Raw genomic sequence first — 14,642 nt, forward strand, 5'->3', positions numbered from 1 at the left:
TAAACTGTTAAATATATACACTAAATTATATAGGTGGTACACTGTGACTTACTCAACATTTCTATTTTCTGCCTTTTCAACTCTAGAGAGGCAAATTTCCTTTTTATGAAGACCACCCTTTGAAGTAACTACTTGTGTGAATAAGGGTTTGTAGGAAGATACCTGAAAACTCTTAAGTTGTTTGGGTAGGAACCTCATCTTTTCATCCATGCACAAGATACAGGAAGTAGACACATACTCTTGTTAAATTGTATGTTGTAGCCGAGACCTCTGTTCTGCTGTGTGGGCTCATTTGGAGTTATATTCTGCTCCATTAAAAAGAGTGGGACTACTTGATAGCTAATAGAACTGAAAATTTCATCCTGTGTTTGCAGACACATTGTCAAATCAGAATCAGGGGGACTTCATATTTCGGATGAAATCCTCAAGCTGGAGTGTCCTTTCCTGATCTTCAAGGCATGTTCAGGTACGTTTGTACTGGTAAATTAAACAGTCTAAGGCCTGTTAGGTCCACCAAAACATGGTGGACCTTTGCTGGCAGCTGCCTGGAGGTGCTCTCAGTTGCTGTGCAACTGCTCCTGTTGGGTCCCAGCGGGCTGTATTGGCAAGCCCTGCAATGGTGAAAGCAACTCCTTTTGGGAACTGAGAATGCTGAAACCTGTGCCCCAGCTTAAAAAGATGATCATGGTTCCTTTCATAAGCCCACTCCTCCTTTCAGGTTCCCAGGGATCTCTGAAGGGCTGTGAAAGCTGCAATAACAATCTTTAGTAAGAGTAAAATGTTTCTTTTCAAGTGGTTGCGTTATGTGTTGGAAGCATCTAAGCTTACTAAAACATTCACCTGGAGGGAATGAAAACACCCCCTCAGACACACACACATACATCCCGTGGATAAAACCTCTTTCTAATTGCAGCAGGAAATGTGACATTTCAAACTGGATGGACAAAGGCACTAATCATCCCCAGTGAGGAACAATCCTGCAGGGACTGCAAGAGGGAGTGGGCAACCAAGCTGCTCCTTTCCAGCTCAGTGCCAATATGCTGTGAAATATGTTTTCTTAATTTAATAAACAGCCTTTCTCTCACCCACACTACCCATTCCTCAGAGCAAATACGAAGTGGAGAGAGCCTCTCTTGCAACAAAGGTGGGAAGTTGGCATTGGTTATGACAAAGGTTCCCCATTCTTTTGCACAACATGCATATTTTCTTCTGCTTCCCAGGGTGTTAAAAGACTCAGGTGGTTCATTGCCATTGACAGACCTCTAGTTAGTGTTTAAATTTTTTTCTCAAGTGCGAGGAAACCAATTTTACATTTATTTGATTGCAAACTCACATCTTTAATATAGCATATATAAAGCTGCTTTACTACCTGTCGTCCACTCCCCGGGCTGCCAGTCTCTCCAGGAAAACAAAAAAATGATGGTAAATTTAGACATTCAGCACAGGGTATGACCACCTATATAAGCAATGCCATACCACTTGTTGAAAGACACTGTCAAATATGAGCACACAGTCAATAAATTATACAGATCTAATGCAAAATACCCCATGTCCCTTTTTCCCACTGCCAACCACTCCTTGTCAGGCAGATATTTGCTGCAGCATTTACATGGAGTATTTTTATACTATTATGCTGATGATTATTATTATTATTTTTATTCGTTATCCTATTTCCTTACACAGACACACTGGAGGGGAGGAAGGTGGGATGCTCTGTTCTTGCCATCTACCTCTCTAAGCAGTTTGGTGGCAGGCACAGACAAGGCATTTTGGGAAGGGGACATCCCACCCAGGAGTAAAGTAGCTTGTACCAGGACATTTGCCCACAGGAAATGCAAACCTTGCCAGGGGCCTGACTCGGTAGGAAAAGGGATCTGGGTGTAAGTGGGTAGCATCACTGTGCAACATGCATGTCTGAGCACTGGGGATGGCCCGTGACAGCCTGTCACCACTGCTGCGTGCTTCTCTGACCCCCCCTCTGTCTTTGCCTCGCTGGCATCTTGCTTTTCTGAAGTTTCATGTTTCAGTGTCCAGCTGTACTTGAGGTAAAATTTGTTGACCGGCGGGGGGGGGGGTGGGGGTGGGGGGTGGGAAGTGATTTACTGTGAAGCACTGGCTGAAAATCATTTTCTGAACCACTGCACAATTTTAATCAGACGACCATACTGTGTCCAATCAAGGGAGGATTTGTGAGGGGAGCAGGGAGGCGTTTCACTGTGGCCTTCCCCAGAGGACAGTAAATCCAAGCTCTGCTCAGGAATATGAGATGTCTCGGGCTTCGCAGCCTGCCCAAACCTAATTTGCACTAGAATTACATGGCCATTATTAATGTAGACTGTGACTCAAATTGATTACTTTGCTATTAGTAAGAGCAACATGTTCACTTTGGTGATGGCAGCTTCCAACCCAGGAGGAGTACAAAGGCAAGAGAACAAAGCAAAGTTTCTGCTCTTAAAGAGTACACGTGAATGAGAAGGGCTGTGAGTGAGGAAGATGATGCTCAGGCAAGAGTTCAGCATGCAGAAGAGCATGGGAATGGCTGGACTCAGCATTTTATGTGCTTTGCACATGTTGCATTAACAAATAAAATCACCTAGCTTAATCTTTGAGCCCCTGAAGTCCTATTACATGTAATGGGAATGTCTCTGGTTTTAATTCAGGACTCCTAAGGCTATGGGAAATCCCAGACCTTCCTGGGGCTCCTGTTCATATTTGCGCTGAGGTGCTGCTTTGTGGGAGGCCCCAAGCACACTCCTGCACAGTCTCACACACTTCTTCAAAGCACTTGCTGCCTCTGCAGGGTAGAGACAATATGCTCTGCAGTGAGGACTGCATCCTCCCTTCTTGGCCCAAATGTAGCCAAAGCTACTGAGCAATTTAGGGGCACCATAAATGCTTTAACAGGATAGTTCACATCCCACTTCTTCCTCCACCCCCATGGTGAATGTGTCCCCTTCAGAGCGGGAACCTGGACTTCAAATCTGCAGTGGAAATCAAGTGCAGAAGGTTTGAATATTGGTCTCCAGCATCTTCAGTACATGTCTGCTTTTTACATGCATGGTTTTTGCAAAAAGGACGTGCCCTGCCTTGGGCACCTAACTCCTAGCAAGGGCTCAGGACAGGCAAGCCCAGAGGTAATGAAGGTGACACTCTACTACTGATAGGAGTTACCCTGATGTCAGGAGCTTTGATCTCTTTTCCGAGATCTCCTACTTGCTACAGCACAAGCCTCATGTAATGAAAACATAACCCTGGAGCCAAAACTCTTCCCACACACCCACACACCAATCCTAACTCCACATGAACATACATTCTTGTATTCCCACCCACAGGAATCTCTCCACACATTAAACCACCTGAAGACTGAAGCTGGGACAAGGGAGGATGAGGAAATTTCACCATAGCCTTCTGCTGTTTCTGCACAGCTTTTCCCTGTGCAGCTTTTTCCTGTTACACTTGCTTGACATTACAGGATACCTGTGACAAAGCAAAACGAAAGGTTAAGGTGTTGTCACCCAGGCTAACACACTGAGCAATCACTCTGTTTGCTCTTTAACCCTGGCAGGTATTTGCAGGGCTCCAAAGTCCTCCCAAGCAGTGGGTGGCAGTGGGGAAAGGCAGCCCTGTTGCCAGAATGTCTCTTACCATGGAGTCCTGAGCTCCAAGGGAGCACTATTGTATTCTCTGATTAGATTTCCCTTGGTTAGAAAGGACAGTCAGTCTGATACACTAATAATATAACAATACAGTTACTGATAGGTTAGCAATAGGAATAGCAACAAAGATAGTCTTAAACATGCAATTAAATCAAGTTAGGTGAATCCCAGCACCTTTTCCTGGAGCTCCAGCTGCTACACATCACAGCTGTAGGTGAGCTCTGCTGAGTGCAATGCTATGTCCCAAATAAGCAAACAGGATAATGGTCAGGTTCTCTCCTCTTCCCTCCTCCTCAAGAATGGGAGAGGAGTGGTATCTCCTTGCAGACAATGAAATTCAGCTTGTGGAAGTGCAGATAATATAAAACCAGTCAAAGGCTGAATCCTCAGTACTCAGATCTGGAGAAGACTGAAAAGGAAGTGATGAAGGGAAAGACTGCTGTATCAGCAAGCCTTACATTTCTTGCCCACATCCATTTGGGACGAGCACATGTATACAAATGCACACCTCACAGAATGGTATCACAGGGCTGATGTTCGGCAGAAGGCTCTTCAGCTGCCACTGAAGCAGCTCAGGTTCAACCCAAGGGAGCTCCTGATGGCTGAGTGACATGGTTTGGCATCCTGCCCTCCAGCACCGCCACCAGTTGGGTCAACTTTCCCGCCTGGCTTTCACACGTTTTAGTTTTAGCTTACCTTGCATCCCTGGTAATCAAATCCAAGCTCAAGCCCACTTCTACAGCCAGGGTGTGTAATGCAGCTATGGTTTCATTTTGCCATGCATTGTGTCCCATTGTGGGTTCCCAGGTGCTTGGGCATGGCCACCCCACTTTTGGAGGCACTGCAGCACCAAAACGTGTTGGCTGGGTAACAAAATTCGGTGTAGGGAGGAATGCATATTTTTCTTAATCCATGGGAGTAAAAGGAGGCTGGCATGGAGATGGGCTGGTCTTCCTCCAGATGGATGCATTCATGCAAAGATGGGAAAGGATTACAGGTTGCTCTCATGCCCTGCCTGGCTCCAGCCTGCTCAGTGCTGAGCCTGGCCCCATCAACTATTGAGAGCTGCTAGGGAGAAGTTGCACTGGTCTTTATTTGTTGTCTTGGGAAATATTTATTCTTGACACAAACCAAGTTTACTTCTGTGATCTGCTAAATACTTCCACATTGTTTCTTAAGCAGAGTTGGAAGCACTTCATTCCAGACCTGTTTGCTGCATCTTTCCCAACCTGCTCAGAGCACTGGGGGAGAAGCCAGGATGCCAGGAAGCCAGGATGCCAGCCATCGTACCTCGCAAGCCAACATCAAAAGCCTCCTGTTCAGCTTGTGAAAGTGAGTATTTTGGGAGTATTATGTTGCCACAGCTGTTAATTTTTCACACAGCAGGTGGCAAACCTGCCCTGTTTGAAGGGCACAGTGGAAAAGGCCAGTTGCTTTGTAATATTTTACAACACAGGAAAGTGGGGGTTGTCCATAGACTCCACTGAGTATCCAGCCCAGAGCATCCACACAGATATTTTAAGCAAATACACAAAGCTCTTGTTCAGTCTCTTCCTCCAAGCTATGGCAAAAGCAGACAAGCCATTAATTGCACAGGCAGATGGCTATTAGGAAGTGTGTGAGAACTGGCTACTCCATCGCTGTGTAGGTGGAGCTGATTAGATGGACCTGAATCAGAAAGAAAAAAAAAAAAAAAAAGAAAAAAGGAACATTTCCTACATTTCCTTTGCTACATGGTGAGAAAAGCTTTTCCCGTGTGACTGCAGAAGACGATTCAAAAATAACAGCAAAATTGCTCCTCACTTCCCCGCCGAGCCATGTTACTAGCAAGAGCACTTTGGGGTTTATATACAATTCCTCCATACCTTCACTGCTGGGCAACAAGCACATAGGACCAGGATGAGCATAGAAGAGTTTGGAGTCTTCTTCACATGGGCTGGCACAGGTTAAACACAAAGAGACCAGGTACTACAGTATCAGATGCCCACTTCTCCACAAGCTGCCACCAAAAAAACCCTTCCCTGTTCTTCTGCTGTCCTATCTTTAAGCATTTCTGGTTTAGGGAAGGAATTCCTTTTGGTGGAGGAGTTTTTCCTAACCAATCTAAACCTCCCCTGGTGCAACTTGAGGCCATTCCTCTAGTCCTACCACTTGTTACTTGGGAGAAAAGACCAACACTCACCTCACTACCACCTCCTTGCAGGCAGTTGTAGAGAGATAAGATCCCTCCTGAGCCTCCTTTTCTCCAGACCAAAGAACCCCACTTCCCTCAGGTGCTCCCGATAAGACTTGTGCTCTAGACTGCTCATCAGCTTCATTGCTCTTCTGTGGATGTGCTTCAGCACTTTAATGTCTTTCTTGTGTTGAGGAGCCCAGAATTGAATAGTGTTTGGCGTGCAGCCTCACTGGTGCTGACTACAGGGGGACAATCACTTCCGTGGTCTTGCTGGCTATGCTGTTGTTGATACAGGCCAGGATGCTGTTGACTGTCTTGGCCACGTGGGCACAAGCTGGCTTATACTCAGCCAGCTGTCGAGCAACACCCCCAGGTCCTTTTCCTGAGCAGCTTTACAGACACTCTTCCCTATTTAATGGTTTCTCTATTTAACAGTTTTTTTGATGGCAGAGGTTTACCTTGTCTAGCCAATTCCAAAAACAGAGGCTAATGACTAACCCCCTTCCCTCTCCCCTGAGAAACACAGTACCAACCTCCAGCAGTCACTGCTGGCCAGATTAGCAGCTTCTGCAAATCCTGGCCTTTGTTACCTACTTGCCTCCATTTATTTTACAGGGCACCTGCATGTTTCTGTCAGGGAGATGACTCCAGTGACGGAAAGAACACTCAAGGTGGGTTGCATCATCTCTGAAGCCCTTTGATGAAGGAAATAGTCAAATATTTGGGTGTGTATCTTCTCTCCTTTCAGCTGTTGCCTGTTGTTATCTAATATGTTTTACTTTTTCAGGACAGGTATTCTTTCTCCACAGGTTAGTGCAGCACTTACTTAGTAGAACTTGCTAACGACACTCATCTTTACTACTACAGGGCAAACTGAATATTGCAAAATAGTGCTCTGAAGTGAACCAACAGAAAGCAGAACTTCAAATCCCTTCCCCCTCAATTTTGTTTACAAATGCAAACCAATAGCATTACAAGACATCAGTGCAGGGATAAATTCTCACCTAGAATGAGATTCATGAAGAAGCTGGAGTCAAAATTGTCTAGGGAGCAGATACATAACTTATGTGGTCAATCTAAAGGCTTTGACTTTCATTGTCAAAACCCTTATCTAGGAAAAATCATTAGCTTCATACTGCAGTACTGTCAATACAACACTCCAAACAACAATTCATTTTTAAAGGATATCTTAGTATCACCAGCAAAAAGACAGTTATTATGGGCCAGAGACACTTGATGCATATCCCGCATCATTTTTGTCCATCAAGGCCAACATTGTGGAAGCAGTCTGCCCTCAAAAGGCCAAATACCAACAGTGCACCGAGCGGAGATGGTGGGCTGTAGCCCAAAGCCCTTGACCATCACGGCAGCTCTCCCCTGCATTCCCTTCTCTTCTGTCTCCTATTTATCATCACTTTTACCCTGATTCAAGATGAGCAGTAACAATCAGTACTAGACAGTCAAGGGAGTATCAGAAAATCACTGTATCAGGCTGTGGACAGCCTGGTCATCAATCTCCCTTACTATTCAGTTATTTAGCTTTAAACCCAAACATATTAAAACAGTGGAAGAACAAGGGAGAAAATTCTCCATACCCAAGGCTCCCGCAGCTTAGCTGCCTTACAGGAGTTTGTATTGTCACAACAGATGTAGGCAGGGATGTGATTAAGTGTGCAAGAGGAATGACGTGGACACGAGCACAGTTCTCACCAGGGATCTCGAAGCAGTAACTTATGGACATGGCTCTAACAAGCATGTAAAGCCTCACTGCCTTGCTATTACTTGTCTAACATTTCCTGTTGTAAAAAGAAGGTTTGTTTTTTGTCTTTTTGCTGCATGCTACAGTCCACAGTTACTTCAGATGAGGAAACTAGCTGGAGATGAGCAGGTGAATGTCCTCTTTGGCACAGAGCAGCACTGGAAGTGGTTCCACTGTTCGCCACCTGCTGCCACCCTCCAAGGAGAGCTGAGGAACATCAACCATGCTCAAACAGAGCTGACAATTACACAGGGCATCCAGTCTGTATGTTAAGCCATGAGGCATGAAAATCATGGTAATCAGGGCTTGCAGGAATTCAAGGGGGCACAGAAGACCCAAGGTATCAAGTTAGGGAGCAGCTGGTCTCTGCAGCAGGTCTCCACAGGAGAGTCACACTTCTGCTGTCCTAACAGCAAGCTGTCAGCAGAAAGGAAGGAAGTTCCTTGCATACCACTGGTGCTGTTCCCAGAGTTTTTTGCTACAGATGGACACATATCTGTAGCACATAGATCTGTTACAGCTCTCCATAGAAGTGAGCGAGCCCTTGCAGGTGAGATGTGCTACCTCTCAGCTTTGACCTGTAGTAGTAAAGATGGGTGTCATTTGTAACCATTCTGGGAAGCCTACAGCCATGGGGATGGTGCAACAAGCTTTGCATTTATATTTTGAACAGAGCATTACCACTCCCCTACATCTCGTTCATCTGATAAGCTATGAGAGTCAACTTAAACAGCAACAGGAGTAAAAGGTCAGGCACTGTGTAACGTCTGCATGTAGAAGAGTAGCTGAATGGTCCCCAGCGAATCCTTTTCAGGTTATACTAAATTGCAGCCTCAGCATGACTTAATTTGATAGAAGATAGATTGTACAGCTGATCAGCTTTGGGGCTTCCATACGATCCGTCTTGAAGAAACCAGTTTTGTTCTAGGGTATCATAGAATCATAGCATAGTTAGGGTTGGAAGGGACCTTAAGATCATCTAGTTCCAACCCCCCTGCCATAGGCAGGGACACCTCATACTAAACCATACCACCCAAGGCTCTGTCCAACCTGGCCTTGAACACCGCCAGGGTTGGAGCACTCACAGCCTCCCTGGGCAACCCATTCCAGTGCCTCACCACCCTCACAGTAAAGAATTTCTTCCTTATATCCAATCTAAACTTCCCCTGTTTAAGTTTTAACCCGTTACCCCTTGTCCTGTCACTACAGTCCCTAATGAAGAGTCCCTCCCAAGCATCCCTATAGGCCCCCTTCAGATACTGGAAGGCTGCTATGAGGTCTCCACGCAGTCTTCTCTTCTCCGGGCTGAACAGCCCCAACTTTCTCAGCCTATCTTCATATGGGAGGTGCTCCAGTCCCCTGATCATCCTCGTGGCCCTTCTCTGGATTTGTTCCAACAGTTCCATGTCCTTTTTATGTTGAGGACACCAGAACTGCACACAACACTCCAGGTGAGGTCTCACAAGAGCAGAGTAAAGGGGCAGGATCACCTCCTTCGACCTGCTGGTCACACTCCTTTTGATGCAGCCCAGGATACGGTTGGCTTTCTGGGCTGCAAGCGCACACTGAAGCTGGCTCATGTTCATTTTCTCATCAACCAACACCCCCAAGTCCTTCTCCGCAGAGCTGCTCTGAATCTCTTCTCTGCCCAACCTGTAGCTGTGCCTGGGATTGCTCCGACCCAGGTGTAGGACCTTGCACTTGGCATGGTTAAACTTCATGAGGTTGGCATCAGCCCAGCTCACAAGCGTGTCAAGGTCCCTCTGGATGGCATTCCTTCCCTCCAGTGTATCAACCAAAAATGTGGGTCTCTTCTAATGTGGCTGTAGTAGCTACATTTTCTGCTCCATTTTTCTCTTGCAGGCTTTGAAGACATCCAACCACGTCACCATCCAGAGCATAGTGAGAGCCGTCGGCGTCTTCCCGGGTATTCCCAAGCCTTGCTGCATTCCCATGCCCTGCTGCATTCCCAACAAAATGTCTTCTTGTAGTATCTCATTCTCTGATGGATGTAAAAATGTGGTTCTTAAGGTGTACCCAGCATGACAGTGGAGTCCTGTGCATGCAGATACCGTCTCAGGAGACCCTTTTGAAATGCTGAGATGATCACTTGCTAAAGGGGAGGGCAGGACGGGCTGGGGAGTGTTTCACAATATGTACATTGTGTTTGCACTGCCAGTGCCTTTTGTTTGGAAAAAGACAAAAAAAATGTACGGAAATCCAAACAGTGAGGCTGGAAATGGAATGGCAATTCCAAGGAAAGAAAACACAGACTTCATGCTTGGGGGGGTTGGGCAGGGAGGAGGCAGATGAAGAGCCCCTGGTTTGGGACAACACTGTTGTCATGGCCTGATTGCCCCACCACTGTTCCCAGAGCACGTCCATGCTCCAGGAGATAAAGCAGGAGCTGAAGGAGCAGGCGGAGCTGAAGGTGCTGGCAGAGCAGCAGGAGGTGAACAGGGCCACACTGGAACAGTTGGTCACCACATCCCAGCAGCTGCAGGAGCAGGTGAGGTGCAGGGAGAGCTCCCACCACCCACCGGCTCAGGGGGGTGGTCCTGATGGGGTTCCCGGCCACATCCTCTGGCTGCCTGGGGCCATGGAGCCACCACAGCACCAGGGGTTGTTGGCTGCATCCATCCCATCTCAGAGATGCTTCCTCCTCCCCTTCTTGCAGATGGAAAACGCTGAGGGCAATGGTGAAGAGTGCAGGGCAGGAGCAGGCAGAGAGGCACGCAGTGTGCCCCCTGTGCAGGGACACCAGCATGCAGGTGAGGAATCTCCTGCAGCGCTTTGAGAAGCTGCAGGAGCATGTGGACCCCCTTCTGTCGAGGCAGGAGGCTCCTCCCACCCTTCCTGGGCCGTTCAATAGAACTTGAAACCCCAGCAGCCAGGCAAGACTGGGGGTCCCCAGCTGAACCCCGAGCACCCTGGCAGCCCAGCAGCTACTCAAAAAGTACTTGTGTTCATCCAAGTGCCTGTGTGGCATGGCGGGACTCTGGCTAGGGATGTGCCCATCACGTACAAGGAGGGCTCGGCAGCATCCCTGGCCTGTGGCCATGAGTCACTGGAGGAGCTGAAAAGAGCCCCTGGCCACCCCACGTCCCCAGGGCCTGTGCCCCCTGAGCTGCCGCACTCCCCCTGGCCTGCACAAGCCCCGTTTGGGAGCCTGTGGTCCCAAAGTCGGTCTGTGGGAGCCAGGCAGTGCAGCAGTGGGAAGAGGATGCTCAGTTGCTGCTGAAGGCTGTGGCAAATGGGCACTTGGGTGGGAAGGGCAACAGCAGCAGCACACAGCTTCATGCCAAAAGCCATTCCCAGGCCAAGCCTGCTGCTTTGCTCTCTCTTCTGCGGAGGGCTGAGCACCACCCAGCCGCTTTCCTTCTCTTCTCATGGGTGATGCACAGGTCATGGCTGCTGAGAGCTCCACATCTCTCTGTCCATATTGGCAGAGGGTCTTTCTGAAAGATACTGAGGCAGCATTTGCCTTAAAAGGAAGGATTCAGTGCTTTGATTTTTTTTCTTCACTTTTGGTTGGCTGGGTGGAGAGTGGGAACTGGGAATTTCTATTCCTGCTTTGGAGAAGGCACTGAGACCCCGGCTCTCGTTAACACTGGTTCCCGAGTCCTTAGGGATTCCTGAGCCCTTGCGCAGCCAGAGGGACCCCTGGGCAGTCCCTGCTTCTGGCAGGGGCCTGCTGGGCAGAGCTGAGCAAACAGCCCATGGGATGGGCTCTGGGAGCACTGACTGGGAGGACACCTGGGCATGGAGAAGCAGCTCCTGGAAAGGACAGCTCCAGGCAGCAGAGACATGGGCAGGGAATGAGCGGTTGGCAAACCAGCCTGGGGAGGAGGTGTGTTCAGGCAGCTCTCTTGTTGTCTGTTATTGGAGGTGTCTGCTGGCAAACAAGGTAAAATGAACAAATAAGGCTTTCTCAAAAGCAGTTCTGGACGCAGTGGTTTTTAGATGCCCTTGCTACTGATCTCTCCTTGCTTTGTCTGGGATCTCACCCTGTCGAGTTAGGAGATAACAAACTTCAGACAGAAAGCAAGCTGCTCTTTAAGAGTTGAGGTGAGACTTTGCAAACACAGGTTCTCAGGCAGCAGGAAGTGTCACGTACCTTTGTGGAGATAAAGAAACTTTCAGAAACCTAAAGTAGAGTAATGATGAAGCAGCACTGTGATAACAAGGTTGCTCTTCCTTTCACAGAGCCTTTGTTAGCCCCTGCAACCCTACCACCGCTGGGTAGTGACATGGTTTTGTGGTTGACTTGGCAGTCCTGGGATAATGGTCTCTTCCAGCCTAGTTGATTCTAGTATTCTATCACTAGCATGCTCCATAACCTCATGGCCTAACTCCCAGACTACCTTCAAACCTCTGGAGAAAAGCACAGTGAGCCATGCAAATGCTCCTGCAAGTAAAAAGTCCCAAGATGAGTTTAATATCAAAGAGGCAAAATGACAAGTTTAGTACCAAAGAGGCAAAATGAAGTTTAGTTCATAGAATCATAGAATCATAGAATGAACTAGACTGGAAAAGACCAATTTATTTTCTGTCAAATTCGGGTTCAGCTTTCCTGCAGGTAGTACCACCAGCACCCAAGATACTGCGTTTTAGCTCCAGTTTCTCAAACAAGTACATTTGCACTACTGGCTACTCTTATGGTAGCTAAGTCTAGCAGTCCCAAAGGAGTGTTCTTCCTCCTCCTCTTCATCGCTCTGCTCTGCCTGGGGTAGGCACGTAGGTGGTCTCTGCTCTGGAAAAAGTTCATAGTAGAAAAAAGGTGAGAAATAAACAGAAAATAAAGAGTGGGCAAATACAGCACAGAGTTTAAATGACTGACATGAAGCAGGAGGTCCGATTGCTGTAAACTAAGCCCGTAAGCACAGGCCTGCAAAGCCATAACCGGGACAACAGAATCCTTCTACAACTTCCTCCTAAAGGGCCTAATAACCTTTCTGCATGAAACTCTCTGGACTCAGCTGGGTGAAGGATTATAGTAGCAGAGTATTACAGTTATTTAGGCACTGTAGAGCTGAACATCTCCTGCCAGGTCCTGCACCTAGAGCTGGATACCGAAACCCATTGTGAGTCTGGTTCCCTGACAGGAATTGGTAGATACCTGTCCCTGTTGGAATTCAAATTGTTCCTTTTGTGCACTTTTTGAATTGTGAAAACCAAAATGACATTGTTTTCCAAAGAAAATGGAAAACTAAATTCTATAAAAGGTGAAGAGAATGCATTCTAGAGCCATGTGTTATTCTTGAGCTATGCATAGTTTCTGGTGCTACTACTAAGACCCTGTTTGCAAAACAATGCTATAACCATCAGGCAATAGCAAACTAATCTGTGCCTATAGGTATATAATATTCCCTTGCTGCGGGCAAGTTCCTAAAGTTCACAACCTGCTAAGTAATGAAGTGCCTCTTCTACCCTTCCCCTTCTTGCCTCCAAATTTTCTGGCCTCACCCTTTCCCTGATTCCATTAGGTGCTTTGACTGCTGACAGACCCACATGTGCTGGGCTTGCCTAATGCTGCAGAGTGCATTCCCAGGTCACGAATGAAAGCTCGGAACTGACATCATTTGCCCTGCTCATAATCCATCGTTAAGGGAAATTAGCAGGGCAACAAGTCTCCCAAGGATGTGTGCGGCTCAGCCAGAGCTGCACCTTGACTCGTTTACACATCTAGAAGTTTGGAGGCAGCTTGGCTTCTTTTCCTCTCACTACTCCACTCAGCCTCCCCTGCTTCTCCCCTCCTAAAAGCAAATCCCTGTCTGTTTTCCATGGCTGGGGCAATGGCCTGAGCCGGCCCTTGTGCAGGGCAGTGTGCCAGGCCAGTACTCCAGAGGAAATTTGCCTTCCTGCAAAGCACATGCCTTTAGATTTTACTGGGGTCACAGTTATGCCCACTGGCAGAAGCAGAGCCGGTTATCCTCAAGAGCACACCTTAAGGGCCAGAAGCAGCGTTTTCCAGACGGACTTGTGTCAGTACAGAGGATGTTCTGTCTTGTACGATACGTGTATGAGGTATTTCTTTCATAGAATGGCAGGATGCATCCAGGCTACTCCCACTGGTAGCTGAGGCCATCCTTCAGATCAGTCCTGTACAAGTTAGCATGTTACAAGAGCCCAGGGCAGGAGCAGGCAGAGGCAGGCAGTGTGCCCCATGTACAGGGACACCAGCAGGCAGGTGGGGAATCTCCTGCAGTGCTTTGAGAAGCTGCAGGAGCAGGTGGACTCCCTCCTGTCGAGGCAGGAGGAGGGCAAGGTGGAAAGACAGAGGAGCCAGGTAAGAAGATGGTCACATGTGGGGCTTGGGAGGGGGCTGCTGGGCCCACCCCTCCCCTCCAGCCAGTTGTGCTTCAGTGTAATGTTGGGGAGCCCCTTGCTCCCCACCCCAGATTGGGTTGTATGAGTCAGCAGCATGGAGAGAAATTCAAGCCATGCTGCAGATGTCCTGCTGGCACTTAGAGCCCGTGGCCACTTGCCCAGTAAACTGGGTCTGTCCCTGGCGGACAGCCACCCCTGCCCTGCATGGCACTACCATGTCATATTCCTCCCTGAAGCAGGACCAGGAGGTGCTGAGCCGGTTGACAGTCCAGGAACAGAAGCTGCAGCAAGTCCAGCAGTAGCTGTGGGAAGGGAGGGCCTCCAAGGTGAAGGGTGGTTCACCCCCGCCGTGCAAAACTGGCACCTTTGGGGCTTGGTGGCCCAAGGCAATATCCCTCTGAGGATTCCCACTCCTGGCTTTTTTCTCTGAAATGAAGGAAACTATATAGTTCTTATAAAATCCAGCTGATGATTCACAACATCCAAATAATGCTCCTGATTCATCCTTTATGAAAACAGCCTGATTCAGCCCGGCAGTACATGACCATTCTCAGAAACTATTAATTCTCACATTAAGACTACTGAAGGTGTCTATATGACACAACTTCAAATTTACATAGAGTATTACCAGTAAAAGAAAATTCTAAGTATTCTAAAAAGTTTTTACTCTTTCTTTCCAGATTTAAAATCTCAGGATATGAGTCACACTAATTTATGTCCA

Source organism: Pezoporus occidentalis, unplaced genomic scaffold (assembly GCF_034315485.1).
Source record: "Pezoporus occidentalis ecotype Australia unplaced genomic scaffold, CSIRO_AGI_Poc_V1 ctg23, whole genome shotgun sequence".
NCBI lineage: Eukaryota > Metazoa > Chordata > Aves > Psittaciformes > Psittacidae > Pezoporus > Pezoporus occidentalis.